General features: G+C 40.8%; 1 long non-coding RNA gene across 1 annotated transcript in view; it reads right to left on the reverse strand.

Annotated features, from left to right (window-relative positions):
• LOC117473029 overlaps nucleotides 1–10,665 on the reverse strand; it is a 35,024-nt gene extending 24,359 nt beyond the window's left edge. The window contains exon 1 of the long non-coding RNA XR_004554981.1: nucleotides 10,471–10,665. This is a non-coding gene — a long non-coding RNA (uncharacterized LOC117473029). The remainder of the gene's footprint in view (nucleotides 1–10,470) is intronic.
• Nucleotides 10,666–16,481: the final 5,816 nt, after the last annotated feature.

Genomic DNA, 16,481 nt, shown 5'->3' on the forward strand with positions numbered 1-16,481 from the left:
GAAACGTTCAGCATGCAGAGAGGCCGATGACAGTAAATGAATAATCCACTTTCAGTGCCCCGTGATTCATACCACACAGAAATTGTATGCGTTAATGTGTATGCGTGCACGTGTCTATGCCAGCGGACATTTTAGGTCTACCCTCCTCACACTCTCACTACTGCCAAACGCCTTAAGATGGTGGCACCTTGAGGCAGAGAGAGACACTCATAGAGAAAGCCAACCTCCTCCTCCCTTTCCCCCTTCTTCCACCTCGGGTCCTCACGACAACACAGGACAGGCCCCCCTTCCTAACCCTTAGCCCCCCTGATAAATATTTAATTCATCCCTCTCTAATAAGGATATTAGGCGAGTACACCCCAGCCCTGGCGTATATGCATGAGTCCTTTCTCATCAAATTTACATAAAAGGGCCAGATGCTAATGCGAGCGTAGCAACTACTGCTCACTATTCTATATGCAGTGGAACAGGCTCCCTAGTCCGAGTGCCCATATAATTTAATTGCCGAACAGCATATATTTTTCAAATGGTTCCTCGTATTCAAATTGCATCTAGGCCTCAATATCGTATGCTCTACAAAGAGCGCAAAGGCGGCCATATTTTAATTGTAGTGGCGGCACCACTACAGTATTTATGCTTATTTAATGTTTTCTGAAGCCACTCCTCTTCTATGAAATTATAATATAGACCTGCTTATGCATAACATCAGAAAAATAAAAATTCAGCATGTTCAGACAATGAATACAGGTATGTTGTTTTTTTAAAGAGTCAGAGCTTGTTCAAACATGAATTACCATTTCAACAATAAAAGATAATTAAGGTTTGGAAACTGCATAACGCTAATAGCGTTTACTAATGGGATGTTGAGGGTAAATACAGTTAGACAATTAGCCTCATAATTTTGAAACAAATGACTTGATACTGTGAGATCGTCGCCGTATACGGTGTACTGTACATACAAAAATAAGATGTTGATGACTTAAAATAAGAGAATAGCATATAGCATGGTGAGAGGCCCCCGATGTTTGTAATTAATAGAGGATGAATAATGCAGTGACACGAAATATATTATTTACACCCTTTCATCTTCGAGAAAGATTCAAAGCATATTTCAGATGCAATTATACTAATTTATTTATAGTGCATAGTATTTGCATAATCAAGAGCCAACAGAGCACAAATATCTTGGAAGACAGGCTGACAGCCAGCTTTAGACCTGGAGTGTAAAAATAGCATTTATGCACACAGCCTTATTGTGCACTTCTGCTGCTACAGTATTAACATCTAACAATGCTGCTACAGAGCTGAAGTATAGCATTATTATGGTTTGAAATACAGGTACAAAGAGAAAGATGTGGCATAGCATATTATGCTTCCTCCTCTTACAACTTTCACAGTTATATTTTGTATTAAAATAAAAAGAGCATATGTAGGTTGAATGTAAGTATGATCATATGACCAGTTGTATGGTTTAAGCAACAATGCCTAGTCATTTTAAATGTTAAGGCACTGTGGATGCCATTATCAGCCAACACAGTACACAATGTAATTAAAGACATTTTAGAAGACAACATAATCACAGTGATAGACTTATATCAAAATGTCCTTTTTCTCTGTTTTCCTTGCCTCTTGATTTAGACATATTGCAGTGATTGGTTCTATGGTCAGCACTTACATAAAGGGGAAATGTAGGCTGCAGTGCTGTGGCAGATTCACAAGCATACTGATGGAGATTTGATTTTGATAAAACAATAGTTTGGCCAATAAGATGTTAGTGGTTTCATTTTAGGGACAACATCATTTTTGCTTCACTTTGTTTGCAACTGTGGAAACACAATCACAATGTCAGAAGAATGTATCTCAGTCATGTATGTAGTGTTATATTGTACATACATTTTCTGGGAATTTTAATTCTCAGCTGAAATTGTACTTAGTGGTACAACTCTAAACTACCAACTGTCAACTACCAAAGACATCGTTGTAATACCACAAGAGCTGAATAATCTGCTAATTCCAGATAACAAACCCATACATACAACACAACACAACACTTTCAAAGACGATCTCATAATGCAATGTATGGAATAGATCTCTGACAGCATGTTGGCCGTGCATATCCATGCAGTTAGCTGATGGGGAGGGCCGTACAGCGTGGCAGAGCACAGCATGCCCGCTGCTCCCCACAAGACGCTCAAGTGGCCATGCATGATGTCATTAAAAAGGGTCCAACCATGACATTCCTCTGTGGATTATTGGCAAGTTATGGCTGACTGCTCTGTTATGGAGTAGGTCGATCAGATCCCTTTTAATCGCCATTGACACCATTAATGAAGGCGATGACACCTTTTGAGGGTTAGTGTGTGTCAGTATGTAAAAGGCCCTTATATTCTCAGAATCTGTTTTGCCTTATATGGAAACCATAACCTCAGATTCGCACAACTCATTGAACAACCACATTATGGCTTCAATTAGAGAAACTTTGACTAAATCAACAAACCAGTGGATGTAAGTTTACCTGACAGGAAACATATTATAAACTAAAATGTGTAAATTGAACCATTTAAAGAGGCACTTAGTGGCTTTTTTTTGCATACAGCACATTACACACACACACACACACACACACACACACACACACACACACACACACACACACACACACACACACACACACACACACACACACACACACACACACACACAGTCTGTCCTGCATTGGCAAGGGCTGATGCTGCCATGCGCACGGTGATCTCACCTACCGTTGCCGTGGCGACACCAACCAGAGGGAAAAGCCTTATTGTGTGTGCGCATGCGTGTGTGCACTTGTGATTGTGGCAGAAGCTTGATCTGGAGGAAGAGGAGGAAGAGGAGGAAGAGGAGGAGGAGGAGGAGGAGGAGGAGGAGGGCCTGTAGGAATTCACATTGTGCCCGGCTTGTTTAAGGTTTATGCCTCATTCACTTACTACCCTTCATCAGAGGGAATACTGAACCGGCCCTTTCAATTATCAAGGCAATAAATTCAGCATGGCCGTGTCGTTAAAAAAGCAGGCCAGTGCTTTAATAGGGAAAGGGACAGTATATGGGATGGGAAAGGGTGTATGTCAATTAATTAGCATGAGCTATATAGAGAGAGATAAAGAAAAACAGGATGCTCCAACACTGACAAGCATAGAGACACGGGCAAACATGCATACTCCACACATGCATGTTAGCACCACCACTTCTCTTATTGCTCTTTAGGCAAACAGCTAAAATAAACTCCCCTACTACCAGCTGGTATTGTTGAATTATATTAGCGATGAAGAGCTAACTCAGACTATAGGGGTCATCTGCTCATCAATGGGTGGCGGTGGCCTAGCTTGCTCCACAGCCCTGAATGCACCAAATTCATTACCCCTGGTGCACAGATGGTGTCTGGCTGCCTGTCTCAAGTTCAAGTTCATGTCCAGGAGAGAGACACACACACACACACACACACACACACACACACACACACACACACACACACACACACACACACACACACACACACACACACACACACACACACTCACACACACTCACACACACTCACACTCACACTCACACTCACACACACACCCAGAGGAAGAGAGAGACTTGGCCCAAGCCAGACAGACAGACGTTGTTGACTGAGACACAGCTATTGTTCCCTTTCATCAACATGATGTAGTGGCCTCACTAGCTAGCCGAGACGCCTCCATCAGTTAATCGTTGAGACAAACACACAGGAAAACATACACATCATGCAAACCAAGACATACATCCATGCATATATATGTAGATACACATGGAGGATGCTCCCCACCACAAGCCACAGCAGCATGAATATAGTCCTGAATTTCTTCTCTGGATTAAACTGTTTTGACTGTCTATGGCTAATATGGCAGATGACACTTCATGGTAGCTCTGAGTATGACAACTTTTCCGACTGAAAAATAAGCCATATATCTTACCAATTTGTTTGTGCAAAACATTCTGGGAGTAACTATAAATACAGCCACGCAGCACATATATTAAAGAATGTCACCCTTATGTCAACTATATTTACATCCTTTGTCTGCAACAGAAATTTCCCTGGGCCGATGCATATTATAAACCTGCTACTGCACCTGCCATACACAGCACAGAGGCACAGTGGACGCAAATAAAAACCCTGGGCACGCTCGCATTAAATATGCTGATTGCCCATCAAATGAATATGAAAACACCTTCCATGGTCGCCATGGTTTTGTTACTCAACATATCACGTGACAACAATGGCTGCGACACACTGTAGTTGTCAGCGTGGAAGGAGGGCAGAGCAAAGCACATAGCCCCCATTTACTGAGGAGAAGGAAAGGGAACCGTCACCACCCATTTCAACACGCATAGTCAGATTACATGGATATATATATATTTTTATATGGAAATGGGGCTCCATGAACGGAATAGCAGGTCCTTTTTTTCCCAACATGCTTGTATGGCAGGGACACATCTATAAATAATAATATAAAAGCATACTTTTGTCAACTTCACACTAGAAGACACAGTTCAGCCTCATTTATAAAGACACCGGGAAATAGTTTGAACCTTTACACTTTCAGGTGAATTTGAAATGATATTGATGATTGATAGAGTCGGCATCACTGATAGAGAATGCAGTTCATTATTTTAAGGCAGCAGTAGCTGTCAGTGTTCATAAAAAGCAGTAATGTTACCCATATTAGAAAGATTTACTCAATCTCCAGAGACAGACAGTAAGCACCATAACCTCTGCCAACCCACACTGCATCTCTCCTCCATGCAACCCATGAGTACTAAAAGAGGCTGTGAAGGGAGATGCATGCATTTGTGATTTGCAGCTGTTTGAGACATGTGATGCTGCTCTCTGCCAGTACAGTGCATCACAGCATTGCTTCACATTCGCTATTCATTCAGTGGACTAAGGTCCTTTTTATATTATGCTTGTAAGGATGGACCTAAAGGTTAGTTTCGTGGAGGGATGATAAAGTCAGTGATTTAGTTTATGGTTTTTACACTGACTTAAACCTCTTAAAATCTACAAATCTATTGGATCTAATAAAAATAGGAAAAAAAATAGAATTACATTTCTTGTTTGAGTTAAGAACCAAAATGTGGCACTGTTTTAAGAATACATTTGTAAGAAAAAAATAACAACTGCAATGGAAATGTGCATGATGTGCTGGGGGCTAGGTTACAGATACTGAGTTATATCGTCCTCTGGGTTGACATTTAGTGTGACCCCCAGACTTGAAAACAGTGTTCCCTTTCATAAAACTAGACAACTATTTTAATCGACTTAACCAAGGACAATAAGACTTGTTTTTTTTCTGCGCTGCTCAACCCAAACTGTGTTCTCAAATGTTCTTTCTGGTAAACGACCTGTTATTGTATGGCTTCTCTGATGGGGGTTGGGAACAAGAGACACTAGTTTTGTCTGACGGTGTGAGAAAGTCGGCAAGAGACCTTTTCAGTAAAGGAGGTGTTGAATTCAGCCACTGCGGCTCTGTTTAACACTGCACTTGAATAATCCTCTGTTGCAAAAAAAAGGGAAAAGAAAAGAGAAAAGCCCACAGATTTCTGAACATAGTGTGAACTTCAACTATGACTCAATCAGACATTTTAAAACATGGAAATTATAATACATAAACATGTATACAAAGATAAACAATTATTTGACATGTCTTTAAATTAATCAAGACGGTTTTAAACACGTGGTTTTGCACCGGAAGAAGTTTATGACGTATGAAACAGTCGCCAAGTGCAACAGCCACCTCACGTTGTGTGGATAAATTAGGGGAGGACTATATATCACTTATTTACAATACAATTTTGCAACTCAGCTATACAGTAAGTGTTACATTCTTATAACAGCGGTCTTGTGCTTTAAATTGTGCACATTAAATAATTCGCGGCAAAACAGAGCCTAATATATTTTCAGGCATATCTGAGATCGGCCAAATAATCTTTTGTCTGATAAAATGGAAACCATTCAAAGTGAGCGTTAGGGTTATCCTTAAAACTGCTGATCCAATTTGCACTTTTTTTGTTCAAAAAATATATGTTGTCTAGCCTATGTATAATAGGCTATGCTGCTAACAAATGTCCTCTCAGCAAACTTGATCTTAAATCCGTTTAGGGTTCAAGATCAATTACAAACAATGCACATAAATGGCACCTATTGAAATGCCCCAGACTTATTTATGCAACATTATCTGTGCTTTTGACTAATTCTTAGAAGAATAAGTAGCGTACAACGGCAGGATCCGCGCAGTGAAGTGGGTCTGCAGGATTACAGAGTTGCAGCCCATCTCTTTCAAATTCATAAACCCGCATAGTTTTAAGATAATGACCCAAAGTCCTCATTATCAGTACAATTGGCGAGACATTACGCATTCAAGACCGTTACTACTCCAAGTTTAGGAGCGCCGCGTCGGCTGGGGCTGGGAAACGTCGCCTCTTTCTTTGGGGATGCAGATGAGTCTGGTGCACTTGACGTCTTTTCATGACCCCTGTCGCCCCCCATCCCCCCTCCCAGCCCCTCCAGGCCCTCACTGCGCTGTCTGTCACATTGGGCCTGGGCATGGCATTGCCACTTGCCCCACCGAGCGTGGGAATGGGATCGTCCAGTCGTTCACATCTCCTGCACTGCGGTTAACGGAATCAATTAAGCAGGCCCGACCCCCCCCCATATTTCCCCAATCCCCTCACTCCCTCCCTCCCTCCCTCCTCTCCTCTCCTCCCTCTTCTGCCACCTCCCTCCTTTTCCTACCCCAACTCCCCCACCTCTCTCTCTCTCTCCTCTCTCTCTCCCTCTCCCTCTCTCTCAATTTTTGTCAGTTCTGTATACGTCCTAATTATTACTGTTTGGGATGCCAGCGCCGTTTCCTGGCCGGGCTCGATCATGCTGTATGGCAGGGAGTCGCACGTGGGTTTCCACAGAAGCCCTACATTTCACTCTTTCATCCTCATGAAATACCTAAGATTAACATGCGATTTTAATAACTTTTAAAATATAAACTGTATTAACAGAAGTGTGTGTGTGTGTGTGTGTGTGTGTGTGTGTGTGTTTACGAAAATATTGTATAGCCTACATTATGCCACCTGAAAGTTATTAATCAATAGGAACAAACAAACAAATAAGCAAAGTGCACAAACAAAAATGCCCCTTAGTGGTAAACATGCATATGCATATGTACATTGGGGGGGAAGAAGCAAAAATAAAACCAATATAAAAATAAAGTTATGAATAGCATCTACATCTCTTTTCCATTATATGTCATGAGTCCTCCACAAGTCCTCGATGAGTTTGGAAGTAGTTTTTACTTTCGGTTATCTAGCTTTATGACGAGCAGAACACTCATACAGCTAGATAACCAAAGATAACAACCTACTTCCCAATCTTCAGCAATAATCCACATGTAGGTTTCCTCTTCTGGTCCCCGTGTTTCCATCTCTCCGAGATCAAATATATTATGTAAAAGTCATCAGTGTTCCTTTTTCAAGTGACATTGTGCATTATATTCCTTATATTCCCTTTTTGCCATTGAAGACCATACTGCACAGCCCGAACTGTTATACACCCGGCGTAAAAGGGCAGCAATTCTTCGGAAAAAATGATATATAATCCCAATGTTAATGTCATATTCACTTGACATTACCACATATTACTGAGTTGAAGTAGGCCTTGAAAATCGCGGGTAAGGTGCAGTCATCCTTGCACAGGGGGCCCTAATTTGCAATGCAAATAGCTCCAATCCCACAAAAGGCTCTTTCGCCTCTATTAAGTCGTTGTGGCAGTAGCAATAGATATCCTGTGAGGCCGGCGGAGAAGAAACACGGTAGTGAAGGGGGAAATCCGGTTTCCTGTGAAAAGTGCAATAACGGCACAAGGAATTACGACGCAAATGTTTCGGATTATGAAGACAGGAGCTTGTTTTTGGCCAAAGAGTGTCATGTTGTCCGTTCACATCCAGCGTGTATTTAAGGAGAGATAAAGCCGATGACTGAGCCAAAGGGTCCTTTCTGCTGCACGGCCGGGCGGTGTGGAAAGAGTGGGGGAATAAGGGCCATCCCCACACGATAGGGGGCTGGGGGTGGCCAAAATATGGACCAACCCCGGTGAGGTCAAAGGCCTCGGACCACGACAATGTAACTGCGATGATGTCATGAAAAAAAATCGCAAATGCACCCTCCTATCAATGCATGCACAATATCCATCCATTACACTGAGCGCGCTGGAATAAATCCGCCTTGCATCGAGCAGTCTGCACACCTTCTCTCACACAGGGATGAAAATGGATGGCAGGGCAACCGTATGTTTTTTTACACAGAATGAGAGCGATTCAACTGCTTTAAAGGAAAGCTGCGATCAGATTTATATAAACAATAAAAATGAAACAACTCTATGAAGACAGCATCCTGGAGCTGCCTGGGCTTCTTCTTTCTATCCAATGCAGGCTGCATTTTCTCATCGCAATAACACGCTACTCGCTCGCTCATTGCGCTCCTTCTCATATAGTCTAACAGTCATCACTGTGGTTAAATGGCTCTCACGTTCTCGATTTCGCGTCGATTCCTTACGAACCCTGTGTTTTTGTCATCGTCGCATCCGAACGGTAGACTACAATGCTGTTCAGGTAGGCTGGCGATGTCGCTTCACAGCTAAATGAAGCCCAAGAGCTTTACCGTGTACGCGTGTCAAGCCGTTCACTTTTCCACAGAAGTGTAAGAAGTGAACGAATGCTTCGCACTAATTGATTAATATATAGGCTATTTGGAAGTGGGTCAACAATAAGTGAAACATGCGATGCACCATGCGCAGGATGACATGTAACTGCAGGTCAGTTTAAGGTACATTGTGCACAACTTTGATTATGGATGTCCATATATCACTTACTATTCAGCAAAAAGTTAGCCTCTGACAGTAATCAACTTAATGAATTTGTGTGTGGGAGAGATAGTGCTTGTGTGAGAGTGCATATGTGCGTGCGTGTGACAGGAGAAGTATCAGGTGGTGACAAATTAACACCGGTTTATTTGTCAATGGCATCATCCTCTTTTTTTGTGTCCCATTCACTTGCTACAGTTTTAAATCTGGCTTTCAAGTTTACTCTCGATTCGTCGGTGGGAGGGGCAAGCGGAGGTGTTTTAATGAGCAAATATGAGTCACAGGGCCTGTGCATTTCAATAAGGAACTACTTACTATAAACAGCACTAGTCTCTCAAATGTCCAGCCAAAGCTATTGCAATCATATTTCTATGTTTCAGTCATTCCTTTCTAAATAAACTATCCACCTGCCACATATACAAGAATGTATCAACTGTAATTCCTACTATCCCAAATCCTCGTATCCATGCGTATTTCATCACTTCATTTCTTGTGTGCCAATTTTCACACGTTCACAATCATTTTGTGTTCCTGATCTGGATCTGATGAATATGAGACTGTAAGGCCAACCTGATATCATTAAGATCAACATTATAAAGCTCACCTCATTAGGGTGAAGGAGGCTCCAGAATAGGCCTCCCACACAGAGGCCATGATTTAATCACATCACACCATTTTTTAAACGCACAACCTGCTGATCCACTTGACATTTTAATAAGCTGTATATCCGTGAGGGTTAATTAAATGCCGAGATGCCAAAAAAATACCATAAGTGCATTATTCTGTTCGCATTATAACCTATATTATTTAAACAAACGAGGTATTAGTGCGCAATATCTCATGGATAAACAATACAATACACGCTTTGTTACATGTCTTGTGTGTCAATTTTGCTGACTTCATATAAACCCAACCTATTACTATTACCTATGTCAAAAATCTTGCTAAGCAATTTGTATGTGGTTTGCTGAAGTGTTTCTGCGCGTAAATGAGTCACACTTCGCTCCCGAAATCATATTACTAACACTTTATCAAGTCCCTCTACTAAAGCCACAGACAGTGTCTTGCTGTCATATAGATCTAATAATAATGATAATTTCAGGCAATACCACTTTTAACAAGATGTTCCTTTTTAAAGTTAAAGGAACATACTTCACATTCTGCTAGGATAGCCTACTGTCGAATAGAGTGACATTTATTTCAGAATGAACGAGAACTGTCCATAAAGTACACCATATGAAAGCCAACTATATTGATATACATTTATTTCACACACCTGAAGTTACCGGTCAGTTTACATTTGCTGCTAAAATGCGCAAAAAGTCTAATCAGTGTGTCCTGATTCCAAACTGACAAAACATTCCCAGTCACAAACTTCACAATTAATTCCAAACAAGTGCACTCTCCCTACTCAACAGTCCTGATCAACTATTGATACAACAACTACACCTACTTTTTCTAATCGACAGCATTTATTTAACTTTTACGCACATTGGAAACCTTTGCGCACACAATTACCTCTACGCAGCCTATTAACACCGGCAGAAAGTTGCACTTACTTCCTAGGAGAGTCAGTTCACTGCAATCGTCCAGAAAGCGTCCCAAGCAGGAGAAGAACACCGGTGTTCAGTTGGGTCCGTGTGTACCCTGATGTGGTATATGGTCCCCTCAAGTATCCCCGCCGTATTATGTGGTTGGGAGGGGGGGCATCACTTTAAAATTGCCGCTAACACTCAGTAGCCTGCATTAGACGTGCTTCGGCTGCTCTGTGCAAAGCATGAGCATATCCCAAGCACATGATAGAAGAAGAGGAGGAGGAGGAGGAGGAGGGAGGTATGGGGAGAGGGAGCGAGATGAGGGAGAGAGACAACTTTCCCATAACGTCTACAAGCGCCAAATAGAAAAGTGCATGCACAGTTAAGCTCTCAGAGTGTGCAAGTTTTTCCCCCTGTTGGTGGTGGGGTGGGATGAGGAGGGAGGAGGGGATGATGATGAGGAGGAGGAGGGGGGGGGTGTAAAGTCCATCCTTCTGTGTGAGGAGAGGACGTGCTCTGAAATTCAAACAAGTTCCCTCGGTTCTTTTGTTGCACGCACGAACTGAGGCAGCATTGTTCGCGGTTTGGCGTGGACCTCTCCGTCCCTTCCCCTGACCAGGTTACGGAGTGAGCCTCGCAGTTGGGTGGTAATGAATTTGCTGCAGGCACTTCGCTAACACGCTTTGACAAACGGAACGCATTTACCGGTTTTCAGACAGAGGAGAAATGATTTGCTACATGCAATTCCCAAACTAAGTCTAGAATGAGGTCTATAATAAAAAGAAAAGGGAAAAAACACAGCGCTTTAAACTTCATTCAGAATGTTTTGATTGGATCTGTGTGTACAGTACAGGCCCTGGACTTATGAATTTAACCTTTCTCCCAGGAGCCTAATAAGAAGTAATCGTATAAGACTCTCACACAGGCGCGTGCCCCCTCCCAAAGTGGACAACTCACACACAGCCCTTGAGAGAGAAGGGAAAATAAAGATAAGAAACATCTTTCACATAGAAAAAAGTTAGAATGAGGTGACCTACTTGTCAGTAGCCTATCAGTAGCCTGTGTCTTCAGCTAATTATCTTGGTGATGACATACTTTTTTCTGTTTTTGTGAATATTAAGCTACTAATGCTCGACTTTTCTGCAAAACGAGTTGGACCACTTTTGATATAGCTTCCCTCTATCCTTGGTGAAAAAGCAGCAGACTACACCTGCTCTGCTTTTTTCAGATAGAAACATCTTCTTTTTTTCTCAAATTCATTTTCTTTATGTGTCATTAAAAAATAATTTCAAGAAATCATGATGTGACTTAAAATACAGAAACTGGGAACGTAAATCTCTTATTACCCCCTCCCTCTTTTCCTAATTGCAGGCGTATCCATTAGATTCAACCGGATTCACGTTTTAGTTTAACAGCGAGGGCACGTTCAATGACGTAGACAAGCATATCAGCTACGTGCAGCCATATTTAAATACATCAAGGCAATTAGCGCATCAAAATATGCAAATCCCGCTTACTACATAGTCCGCCCGGCCGCAGTCGGAGTAATTCCCCCCCCAAGCCAGTTCTTGGGTGTTTGATTGCCGATTTGAAAGCCAACCTAGTCTTGTTTGTTTTTCCAAAAGGCTTCGATAACGTGAACGGGACAGAAGGCAGGCATGAAGAGGAGAACCGTGGCTCCTGCGTGGAAAACCGCCAATGCATAATGAGACGACTCGCTCCTCCATTCTCCTCCGTTGGCTCTGGTGTGCGTATTATTTTTTAATATTGATGCATATTCAGTGGGTATATTTGCATTTTATACTTATCGTTCAGTGTTTATTTTACATGCTTGTGCGTTTGGATCGATGTAAATCCTGTTGTAGCGATGAAATGTATTAGCCTACCTAAAATCTCAGATTTCATACTCTAATTGTCAGGTAATGTGATGTTGGTTGCAGTGACACGATACCGGCAGCGTTGAGGTCTTAATAGTTACAATTTTCTTTAATGTGAATGATGTAAATCGGCGAAAGCCTTTGAATACTCATTTACAGCATGCATGAACAAAGAGCTCTATGGTGGGCACACAATGGAGGAGATTCAGAGGCAATACTGAAGAGGTGATACTTTAATTCTCATAACATGAGGATGACACTGGCTGTGCACAAACTTATAACCAAAAAGTCCCTTGCCCAGTTTGGAGCAAAATCCGTGACGCAGCGCTGACATTTAGGCTACAATTTCTCAGGCTGTCTTCTCGGTCTCCGTGCACGCGCACAGTGGTACCAGGGACGAGCGTGCCCATGCAGGTGCAGATTGCGTTTGGAGAAAAATATCTATTCCCACATTATATAAAATACAAGACATATATTCAAGCACTTCTACTTGGATTATATTGTAGAATCACTTAAACTTCATCTGTGTGATGTCCATACACAAAGCAAATCCTAAATAAAAACATTATAACTTACCTCAAATTATCAAAATCCAACGGTGCAGCTGCTGGAACTGAGTGCGATGTTTCTATCAAGTTGGTGGGACGTTTTCCAGAAGGGCAAACTTTCTGGTTTCAGCCAAAGCTCGTACAGTCCCTATAGGCTACTCCCCTCGTCATTGAACCTTGCTCTAAACTGCTCGTGGCTCAACACCAGTGGTCAGGCTGGCTCACGTAAAGATATTCAGAGCCACATGAGTCCATCACCCCACCTATAGGTCCCTCACTCTGAAAACTCATATTTTCTTATTACTTGTTGTAAAATATTAGAATATTACGTTACTGGTATACGCTTAAATAGTCCTCTCATCATCCTCTGTTGTATCACCCACATTTCATCCCCATCTAAAGGATACACACATTCGTTTACTTGCACATATGGAAAAAAACGCTCATTAAGTGTTAAGAGTGTGTATTGTTTCATGATTTGGCTATTGATACAATCAAACTAGAATTCTTCCAATACAATATTTTTTTTAATGACAGCTCGATGCGAGTACGGTTTTAGAAAAGATGGTGGTAGTAGATGATTTAACAAAACTAATGTAACCTCTTACTATCGATTGATGGATGTTATGTTCTCACAAAAAAAACCGTTTGTTAACATCCCCTTTTTCTGCAAAAGGTGAACCTTCAACATTAGCAGGGTAAACGTTATTATTATTTTATTTGTCTAGCCTATATTTCTGTTACCAGATTCTGTAATGGGGGTTAGCGAGGAAAGCAGCCCGCTGTGCTGCTCAGTGATCCTCATTTAAGTCATGTATAGCAGACACACAATTTATGGAAACCGTGTATTCTCTATGTTCCTCATGATTAATCGACTTGGTTGCAATATTACACCGTTTTGTGACAATACATCCACAAGGGCCGCGTGCTCGATTCAAAGAAATAAAACAGCCTTGCACATTCCAAACAGGGACAAACAAAATAAGACCGATTTTTGTATTTCCATCCCGTATGGTAATGTGAGCAAATAATACGGCTCAACGTGTGATTTAAAATGAGGAAAACTCAATAAGCGTGTGGGGTAATATTCTCAGAAATTTCCAGTGAAGAAGCAAATCCCATATTAAAATACATATTTTCCCTCCAATTTGTGGCTAGACACCAGCTCACAATGCAGATGGGAACAGGAACAGGCGAGCCTTGTCTGGCAAACAGTAGCCTACTTTGAAATTGATGTAATGAAACCCTTACAAGTTAAAGAAGCAGCCAGACTACTTTTTCAATATCATACCTGTAGTTGCCGACGCGACGTGTCTACTGCACCATAGACCATGCACCGATTCACTTTTTTTGTCTCCTTTTTAAAAATTGTGCATGTCATTAATTGGGAACAAATATGTACTATCGTTTTTATAGACCACATTTCAATGTGAAAGTCTACATTCCTTATTATTATTATCCCTACTCAGCATTTTCTTGCCCTTCTTATCAAAATCGAATGTTGAAAACAATAATGTGTAGCCTATATTCAAATGTTCTGAGAGGAATATTTATATATGTCATGAAACAGTTAGAGGAGAGTACAAAGGCTTATTTATGTATGGTGGATCTACATGAATAGATTTGGAGACTGAGGATGAGGAGGGAGGAGGTTCTGGAGGTTCGGTTAGACGACTAAATGGTGACATCTAGTGGTGGATGTAGGGAATGTTAATGAGGAAAACGTGGCCGGCCTGCACGGTCACTGAAATACCCAACATACACCTGCTGCTGGCCACACCCAAATTAATGCGTGAAACTATCCATAATCATAGCATAAGAGCACCTTAAATAAAGTGCTGTTTTTGTGGAAATGTTAAATTGCTACAGCACAGTGAAATGTGCTACACATTACTGTTCCTGGGACATATTTCCTTATGGCGCCTCTTGGTTCATGTAGTGTTTAAACATTATTCGGTGAATAGGTGAATTAAATATGTTTTAATTATTTAGATTGAACATTTAATGTGCTCGTTATTTCATATTCTCTGAGCATCGCCTACTTTTCTCCGATTTTCTCCACATCTGAGGTGTTTCGCCAAAGATTGGTCAGATGCTATGTTTGCCGGTTAAAACGGGGACGTATCTGAACTTTCTAGAAATTGTGAGAACTGCTGTCACAATCGATTATTTCTGACAGATAATAAATTATAATTTGACTCCATCGGCTGTATCAGTCTTCTTCACCACAGGCTACTGAATTTAACCCTTCAAATAATTGAGAAGCTTAATCTACTAGAGGAGGGGACTTCATGCAGTGCGGCCTAATGAAAACCTGCAAAAACGCAAAACATTAACCTGGAAGACCCATAAAGGAATCATAATAGGCTACTGCAGGAATATTGACAAGATAAAAATACTATACCATAAAAGACCATAAAACTCAATGTTTAATAGCATATACACGGATCCCTATCGGAATACTGCAGTGCATATTACAGCACATTACATGTACCGTTACTGTAATGTCATCAACTATTGAGGAACGTAAATCATAGAGCGTTTATTAACATTATATTGTTTTGACTGCAGCCTGCTGTTGAATGTTAAAGGCTTTAATTTAAATGATTATTTCGTTATCTCTCGTTATTTCGTGCACAAGTGTAATGATAGAGACACGCGTCTGTGTGTGTTTCGTTACAATCATTTCGAGGTAAGTTAATAGATTAAATTGGGTTGAATCCACTCCTTTGATGCAACGTTATCACTCCTATTTTTCTTCAATTTTCGCGTCTTTAAAAAAGAAGAATCGACGTCCAGAGGCTCTATATCCGGACTCTGATCATACATACCCTTTAGGGCCTTTAATACATTCGGTCTTTCTTTCAGAAAATGTAATTGTATTTAATTCAATTGTAAGATTCGCAAATAGACAAAACAAATCGAGAGTTTATTTGGATGTTTTGAAAGATAACATGTCTTGACTGTGTTGCTTTTAGTCTACAATAAACATTTGAAATGAATCATTGATGATGAAACAAAAAAAGGTTTGAATGTTTTATCATCCTACAGCTTTGGCTCCATTTGCAGGTGTCTTAACACACTTTTCGTTTAAAATGATTCAATATAATGAACCGGATTTATTCAGATAAACAAACACACGGGGCTCATGAGTTTCTAAAGGCCTATGTGTAACGAACTCGAAAATTATTTGAAAGACAAACTTATCCTCAAGCTTGGTTGGTCTTCGGAGGAGTCAGCATGCAGGATAATTATTTCAATTGGTCTTTAAAACATTTACTATCTAAGACCCTAACAAAAAAGCCCCTTACCATCATTAATAGTTACAATATAGCAGAGAAACTTCGTAAAACAAAAGAGTAAGAACAGCTCGCTATCGAATTTCTGTTTGCTTGTTTTTATCTTTATCCACTACTTGAATGAAAAAAAATTAAACATTTGATGATTGCCATTATTATTAATATGCAGTTCTTTACAGTTCCACTACAGTTTCTTTGCATTAAAAAGTGCCACACTGTGAAAATTACGTTTTTATTCGATATTTTCTATTTCTCTTTTTAATTCTGGAACTCAAGATTGTCCTGTAGCAGGCCTTGACCATTTGAATGTG

Source organism: Trematomus bernacchii, unplaced genomic scaffold (assembly GCF_902827165.1).
Source record: "Trematomus bernacchii unplaced genomic scaffold, fTreBer1.1, whole genome shotgun sequence".
In the NCBI taxonomy this organism is placed as follows: domain Eukaryota; kingdom Metazoa; phylum Chordata; class Actinopteri; order Perciformes; family Nototheniidae; genus Trematomus; species Trematomus bernacchii.